This window comes from Mustela nigripes, chromosome 9 (genome assembly GCF_022355385.1).
Source record: "Mustela nigripes isolate SB6536 chromosome 9, MUSNIG.SB6536, whole genome shotgun sequence".
NCBI lineage: Eukaryota > Metazoa > Chordata > Mammalia > Carnivora > Mustelidae > Mustela > Mustela nigripes.
Window position 1 is genome coordinate 75,919,586 of NC_081565.1, and position 9,085 is coordinate 75,928,670.

The 9,085-nt window shown below is 41.8% G+C and overlaps 1 pseudogene; it reads left to right on the forward strand.

Moving 5' to 3' along the window:
- Positions 1-218: 218 nt before the first annotated feature.
- On the forward strand, positions 219-901 carry LOC132025167 (large ribosomal subunit protein uL6-like; annotated as a pseudogene).
- The last annotated feature ends 8,184 nt before the right edge of the window (positions 902-9,085 follow it).

Here is a 9,085-nt window from a genome sequence, read left to right on the forward strand (position 1 = left end):
AGCAACTACAAACACATTCCGAAACCAGGCAAATTCCAGGAAAGTTATCTTTGTGCATTGCAATGCTGGTTGCCATTATTACTATTTGAAGATAATATTCTGTACATTACTAAAATCAGATGACCTGTATTGAACCAGAACTTCACTAATCCATTATTGAGATGGAAATCTCTGGAGTATTGTCAAGAGTCTAGGATGAGCTCTTTTTGCCACATCTACTGCGAGGATGAAGACCAGTCTCAGCAATCAGATGGGCGACATCCCGGAGAATGTCGACATCACCCTGAAGGGACGCACGGTGATCGTGAAGGGCCCCAGAGAAACCCTGCGAAGGGACTTCAACCACATCAACGTAGAACTCAGTCTCCTTGGAAAGAAAAAGAAGAGGCTCCGAGTTGACAAGTGGTGGGGGATCAGAAAAGAACTGGCTATGGTTCACACCATCTGTAGTCACATGCAGAACATGATCAAGGGCGTTACACTGGGCTTCTGATACAAGATGAGGTCTGTGTATGCTCACTTCCCCATCAATGCTGTTATTCAGGAGAATGGTTCTATTTTTGAAATACGAAATTTCTTGGGTGAAAAATATATCCGTAGGGTTCGGATGAGGCCAGGTGTTGCTTGTTCTGTATCTCAAGCCCAAAAAGATGAGTTAATTCTTGAAGGAAATGACATTGAACTTGTATCGAACTCAGCTGCTTTGATTCAGCAAGCCACAACTGTTAAAAACAAGGATATCAGAAAATTTTGGGGTGGTATCTATGTTTCTGAAAAAGGAACAGTTCAGCAGGCTGATGAATAAGATCTGAGTTGTCCATCTGCAGAAACAGCGAGAAGCCAGATGATTTTTCAGACTTATTTGTGATATTTTAAAGATGCAATAAAAGCTATACTGTTTCATGGGGGGGGGGGGGGGGAGAGTCTAGGATGAAACTAGGCCTGTCCCTTTCCCTCACCTTCTCCCTCTTTCTGTCCCTCAATAATCATCCAAATGTGACAAGCTCTATGGCAACATCTCACAAGAGCATAGCTCGTGTTATTTCAGAGGTCTCTGTTTACCTGGGAGTCTGAATTCCTCTGCAAGAAGTTCTTTCCTGCTTTGAAACCATCAAATGTATCAGAGGATGCTATCACTTTTCCTCCCCCCAGATTCTGAACGTGGCCCCTCTAGGACCCATTACCTTCATGTTCTCCCTGATTGTCTTCTGCCCCGCCAAAGTCAAGGCAGATATCCAATCTTTATGCAGCAGAAACTGGCTCTAACTGCTCATACAGTCTTCTAAACTGTGCTTTTGCAGGCCTTAACTTCAAAAATACAAAAGTTAAAAATCGACTACGTGTCAGCCCACCCCTGTGGCATGAAGGTAAATCTCATAAAGCATTTGGGGAATAAAATATATGGGAAGTGGCGGGGGGGTAGTTTAGATCTCAAAATATTCACTTGCCACTTATGCAAATAAAAGACAGAAGGAAGCAGGTACAAACCAGTTGGATATAATTCAAAGAATTAAAGCACCCATAAACAACACCATAATCACTGGGAACAATTTATATGTGTATGCATATATTTCTACTATGTCTATCTGCTGCTACCTGTAGGTTGCAACCTGCTTTGTTTAATTTAATCATTCACCTATCCCGTGCGTAACATTATTTAGTTCCGGAAAACCTTGCTAAGTGAGAAAAACAGTAATTTTTACATTTTCATTGATTTCGATGGGAAAAATCATGACACAATTCATGCCAACTTAAGATACCCAAACAATTTCCACATTGCTAACTGAAAAATTAAAATAAATTAGATAAGCAACACAATAATATTTGAAGAGATATGATTTGGTTTGTACATTGATTAAAATATAATAAAGATTATTCTCTCAAAATGAGGAAGAAGGATGTTGATAGTGGGTGTCAGTGAGGGATAGTATGGAAGGAGTAATCTTTTAGAAGATAAATTCTGCGGGTACCATTTTTTTTTACCAACTTTTTAAAGTTGGGGGGATTTGTGGTTATTATTTTACACTGAAATCAGACTTAGAAATAACTTATAATACTGAAAGCCACTTTAAGGGAAAAATAAAGGCTAAAGCTACTAGCCCTTGGTGACATAGAAATGCTGTATCTTTATCCCACTTGACTAGCGAACTTACACAAAGCAATCACTTTGGAATCAACAAATATGGTGCCCACTTCACTGTTCCATATGGTATTATTTGATTAGAAACTACTGTGTTGAGAAAATTGGTGAGTGTTCACTAGTCTAAAACTATAATGTTTAGGATGGCACATTCATTTAGTTTTCTTTCAGTGAAAAATAATTACTTTTTTGAAAAGAGTTTTCTGGAAACTGATAAAGCTGTTTAACAGCCATTTGCCAAAATATATATTATATGAAGTAACTCTACTTCTATATGAAGTATATGAACTCTATTACTATATGAAGTAAACTCTACATATGAAAACATTATCTCATGGTAGTATATATGATTCTACAGCAATATTTTAAGTGGCTGCATAAATTCCATTATGTAAATATACCAAACAATTCCCAGTTGTTAGAAATTTAGTGATTTTCCAAATTTCATTATTATAAACAATACTGTGGATGAACATTTCTGTGGGTAAGTTTCCTAGAAAGTTACTCATATGCAAGAATTAGCTTTGACCGGGAGCTAGATTCCTAATTCTCATCCCAACTAATATATTTTTCTCTATGCCAAATTGGGGAAACTCAGATCACATTAGATCTGTTAGAGATAGATTCTGCACAAACAAAGAAACGAACACATTAGATTCCCATAAACACACACAGAAAAGTTTACATTGATGGCCCAATTCAAGTGAATACAAGTCTCACTCCAGTGTAACTATAATCATCATAATAATATTAACAATATTATTGTAACAATAAGAATATTATTATTAAAATAATATGCCTTTCAAGACACAGAGTCAAGAAAAAAAAAATCTAGTCCTTGTTCAATGTACGTTGTCCTGATGGCTTGGAATGGGAATCTCTTCCGAATGATCTAATTCTTGTGGACCAGAGCATTTTTTAGGGTTTTCCAACTTTCTTAACTTCGCCAATTTAGGGGAAAACTGTGCTGTACTGAAAAGAATATGAGAATTGGCTCTAATTCTTCAGCCTTTATCTTTGTTTCTTTATTGATGTGTAAAGTAATTAATATGGAAAAATTCCAGTGAACCACATGGGCACAGTACTCAGCACTAATCATGTTACATAGTTAACACACACACACACACACACTCTCACTCTCTCTCTCTCCCTGGGTAACAGAAGGAGAAATGAACCTGGTGATGAATCCATTGAAGCCAGACTCCATGGCTTTTAAAAGGTATAATCTACTATGGATAGAGAGTAAAGGTATAATCTACTATGGATAGAGAGTAAAACTAGTATGTTTTCATACACAGAGAAATAAATGGCCTCAAATCCATATTTCCAATTCAGATCTGACATTTTCCTGCTGAAGCACGGGTCTTGGCCATGCAAAATATTGTGTCATAAACAAGTTTTCTGTAGATGCTACCAATCTATTTCAAATTCAACAAGTTCCCTTAGCTTCTGTCTCCAGTAGTTCATGTAAAAAACACAGTACATAAATGTAATTTATCATCTTATTCAAGAATGATAGAGTAAAGTTTATATAAATCCTGTCAACACAGTCCAGAATTGGTGAGGTGAACTGATTTTCTATCTACTCTCTCTGGACTTGACTTCCTTGAAAAAGAGTTGTGTTGGGTTATAAACTTCATAAACAGCAAATCAATGAGCCTTTCACTTTCCTTTATTCTCTTTACAAGATGGCAGCCTACGGCAGCAGAAGGCTCCCCAGACAAAGCAGAAGTGGAAATACCAAAGAGGTGCTACTGCTGCTTCCTGGGCCACTGGTGTGCAACTGCCACAACCCCAAAACCTCCACAGCAATCATAGGCAACCCCTAGCAGTTGCTACTGTGGAAGCCAGAGGCAGAGAGTGTACCTTTTCTGCCCACCTCTTAAATCTCACAAAAGCCTCTTAACAACAGCACCTAAGAGGGAGCCCGTAGGCAAAGGTACCTGGGAAGCGTAGTGTGCAGACTCCTAGAAAGGAGGAAACAAAAGGAAGAAGCAAGCCATAAGTCACAGGATCCAAGAAACAAGGAGTTAAACACTGGAGGGTGGTGAGGGGAATGTGCAAATGAGTGGTCCTGAATGGCCATGGCCTGGAGATGAACCAGCCCAGACTGGAGCAGTAGGATGATAGGTTCTAAGAAAGTTGTTTCCAGGTGGGGAATAATAGATGATTAATAGATGATCTAATACGTGTGGCTATACAGAAAGGACATTTACCATTCTGTCAGAATATCTGAGGAAGAAGTAAGTGTATAAAAAAAATCAGAGCAATTCTAAATTCTGGGGAAGACAAAAAATATGAAAGAAAGAAACTGCAATTATATTACACTATATTATATTATATGATAATGCTGTGAACCATAGTTATATAATCAAAATAGTGTAAATCCTGAACACTGATTTCAGAAAAATACGTGATACTGGGAAGATGGGAGCAGAAGCTTGATGGGATTGGTGGGGATACTGGAGTTGAGGAAGTCCAAGAGAGATAAAACTTCAACTTCTCTGGTAGAAAATCAATAAAACACGCTTAAAACAAAAATAATGAGGAATATCATTAAAGCATGAGGATCCAATTCACGTATAATAAAGCAAATAATTTAAACTGTAACTTGCCACATGTCATACACGTAGTACTGAGGCTTCCGATCCAGGTCTGTTTCACAAAATCTGTGTTTTTTTTTTTAACTCCTCTATGTGCCGACTCTGCCTTGCTGGCAACGTCTTGTTTTGTGTCTCGGGTGTTTAAGCCATAAATCCTCCCCCACAACATGTGCATGTCTAACACCACCGAGTCCCAGGCACCATGTTCGAGATACTGCCCAGAACTCACTGCCGAGAAGAATGGGACCAAACAAACCCTTTGTCTCTACCATTTGGTCACAACCAACAGCCGCAGGTCCTTTGACTTGGATCCTCTGGCAATGAACTGTAATGTCAAGATCTTTCCACAATTTTAGGAAATCTTTTTTTTTTTTTTAATTTATTTGACAGAGAGAGATCACAAGTAGATGGAGAGGCAGGCAGAGAGAGAGAGAGAGGGAAGCAGGCTCCCTGCTGAGCAGAGAGCCCGATGTGGGGCTCGATCCCAGGACCCTGAGATCATGACCTGAGCCGAAGGCAGCGGCTTAACCCACTGAGCCACCCAGGCGCCCCAGGAAATCATTTTTCACACAGATTATTTTCGTTCCTGATTTCTTAGAAATACAGCAAGAAGCGTGGCTAACTTCTTATTCATGGTCCCATGCCACGGCGTTTACGGTCTCACGGAAAGACCCTGTTTCCTACCACAGGCTCCTTCGGAGAACTTTTTCAGGTAAACGGCAGGTCTCAAGTAGTTCGTTGTCAGCTATTAATTAGCATCGGGGTGTGTGTGTGGGGGCGGGGGGCTGTTCCCTCGGTCCCACCACATACGAATGAACAGCCAGAAGATCGGGGTACTTTGAAAGCATCCCAAGCGAGCTCGTCGTGTGAAGCCCGCGTGGAAAACCAGAGGGTGAAGCGCTGTTCCCAGACCCGCAGCACCGCCGTCCCCTGAGAACTTGTTAAAAATGCCAACTCGTGGCCCCAAGTCAGACCCACGGAATCCCAGACTCGGGGAGCCCGCGGCCCCAGGGGAGCGTGCTGCACACTTGAATTCGTTTCTAGGACGGTCCTAGCAGGTTACCAGAAACCAGGTAGCTCATTCAAAAAACTTTTAAAAATTAAAAAATAAAGACCTTAATTTCTCACAGTTCTGGAAGGGTGGGCAGGGCAGCACTCCGTCGGAAGGCTCCTTCTGTTCCTCGCCTCTTCCAGCTCTGGCTGCCGCGCTCCTCGAGGCGGCCGCGCGCCGGCGTCGGGCTCGTCTTCACAGCGTCTTCCCGCCGTGCGTCTGCTCATGCGCCGGGTCTCCGAAGGACGCTCCGCCCTGGATATAGCGCCCCCCGCTGGAGACCCGCGCGTTATGACACCTGCGAAAACCGCCTCTCCGCTCACCTTCACGCGTTCCGGAGACCTCTCTTGGCGGAGGCAGGGAGGGCACCATTGGACCCATTACCACACTCAAGTTTAGAAACTCTGGTTGAGGACCAGTGAATGAGGAAATTCCACGTCAAAAGATGCACTCTGGGGGGCATCGGACTCTTGATTTCAGCTGCAGGCATGATCTCAGGGTGGAGATCGAGCCCGGCGTGGGGCTCCGCACTGAGTGTGGAACCTGCTTGTGGTTCTCTTTCTCCCTCTCCCTTTGCCCCTTCCCCTGATCGCGCGCTCTCTCTCTCTCTCAAATAAATAAATAAATAACAATACTTTTTTTAAACATCCACTTTTTTCATTTTCTCCTCTTCATAGTTGTGTGTGTGTGTGTGTGTTAAGATTTTATTTATTTATTTGACAGGGAGAGACACAGCGAGAGAGGGAACACAAGCAGGGGGAGTGAGAGAGGGAGAAGCAGGCTTCCCGCTGAGCAGGGAGCCCAATGTGGGGCTCGATCCCAAGACCATGAGACCAGGACGCGAGCGGAAGGCAGGCGCTTAGCGACTGAGCCACCCAGGCGCCCTCGTTGTGCTCTTTTGATTATGTTTTTCTACTCCTTTTCCACTATCTAAACTTTTTCTCTCTGTCTCAGATCGTCCCTGATGAAGATCTGACTCTTCTCCTTAGAGCCTTATTCACGCTAGAAACTGCAATTCTGCTAACAGAAAAGTCAGGGTAGGCCTCAAATAAACGTGCCTTTATCAGATGAAATATCAGAAGTCACATTGCACATAAAGTGTGATGAAAACGGATTTTAGAATTAATACTACAGATAACAATAAAATGCTATATATAAATGTTTAGGAATTCTGATTTTTTAATCGTTGCAACTAGCGCCCTCTGGTGGCCAATATAGGAACTGATTTAAAAACCGGAATCCTTTTTCTCACTCACTGATTATATAAAAACATATTGAGTTTCTAATGTGTGTCAGACACTGCAGATGTCTAAATGAGGGACCTAGACAAGCAAATTGCATACCCTGTTCTTCAGTTCAACTTTTCTCCACATTATTTCAGAAATGCTAGAATATCATATGATTGAAATATTTATTTCACTAGAGAGTCTATATGAACTATTTCAAGTTCATCGGGGTAACTATGCAGACTTTCCACGGAAGCAAGATTTTTCTTTCTGAAATGTTAATTACAGAAACTTCATAATGCATGAAAATGAATGAAATTTATAACTGTAACTTAGAAGCCCTGGGTGTGATGTTATGAATCATACAGGTTGATATGGAAATTTTAGCTCTTTAAAATTCCTTTATTTATAATGGAATCATTACATATATTTTTGCCTTTGAAAACTAGAAGTTAGTTCAAGATAACTAACCAAGCATACCCTTCTTCCTCCCCAATCCCATTAAAATAATTAAAGAAATATAAACAGCCAAATTAAGCTGTATAGAGTTAGCTAGTGGAAAAGGTGGCACCACCAGACCACGAGAGAGTTCAATTTTGACAAAATGTACTGAGCATGTATGTAGAGAATTCCTGTCAAGGATGCAAATTTATGGTTAGTACTGGGCCTTCTAAAAGGCATACTGGTATTTATAAAAAGAGGAGGTCCTCTGGGAAGAAGTTGTAGCTGGAAAGGAATGAGGGGGATTCAGAAGAAACAGGAAATTAAAGCAGGCTGTGACCTGAAGAAATAGAAGTTTCTAGAGATCTCTGGAGGTACTGGGGAGAACACTGGATTTCCAACAGCGTATGGGATGAATGTTGTAGCAATTCTACTAGTTATTAAAGGACCAGGCAATCTCCAAAGTCGGCAGGATGTGAGGACATGCAGACCAACAACTAGTTGGGTTTCAAATAGCTAAAATTTGCAAATTATTTGGTTTTGTGTTAAATGAAGCACTATGGTCTCCATCCCTATAAGACCACCTCTATTTACTTGAATTTGATACACTTCATTTGACTAAGAAAAGGGCAGTAAGAGGTACCCTGAGGGTGAAAGGGACTGACTGCAGGACGTGTTGAACTTGGGAATATTATTTCTCATTTGTATCACATTGGTGGCTGGGGGTGCGGGGGGAATCTGGATGGTGCCAAATTTGCTCAGGGAACCTGCCCATGATTCATCGAATGTGTTGTTTACAAGCCTCAAGCCGAGGGAGGTTCAATCAAGGTCTAGCCCACACTCACCTGAATGATGGGAGTAGAGCATCAAGGGGAAAAGACCACTCCAGTACCCTGCATCCCAAGCCAGCTTACCTACTGGAAACAGACCCCAAACATCTACATTCCTTGTTATGGGCTGAAATGCATCCCCCATAATTTAACCTGTTGAAGCCCCACCACCTCAGAATGTGATGTGTTTGGAGACAGAGCCCTTCAAGAGGTGATTAAGTTAAAATCAGGCCATTGGGATGAGCCCTCACCTAAACAGACTGGTCTCCTTATATGAAGAGTAAATTCAGGGGCACAAAGAGATGCCCGAGGTGCACACACACACAGTTTGCGAGGGTACAGCAAGAAGGCAGCTGTCTACAAACCTAGGGGAAGTCAACAGCTGACACCTTGACCTTGGGCCTCCTGCCTCCAGAACTGTGAAAACCCAGTTTCTGTTGTTTAAGCTGCCGGGTCTGTGGTGCTCTATTAGGGCGGCCCTCTCAAGCTAATAAATTCCTTGAGGTATAATGTCTGATTTTTAAGTTTCTGTTACCTAAGCTAGGCTTCCTTGTATCTTTTCTTCCGCTACTAAAGTCCACCCACCAAAGATCACCAAAATACACCTGTTGCAGGGGGGAGGTGTAACTTCCTGTAGCAAGGGGAACACATGGCATGAGAATTGTGACGTATCTCAAACATTTGGGGAAGGATATTTACAGGGTTTGGGGGGAGGGGACAGGGGTTTATCATCAGGTGGTTTAAGACAATCTGGTTTAAAGCGGTGGTTTAATGAGCAGGTCTGCACAGGGATG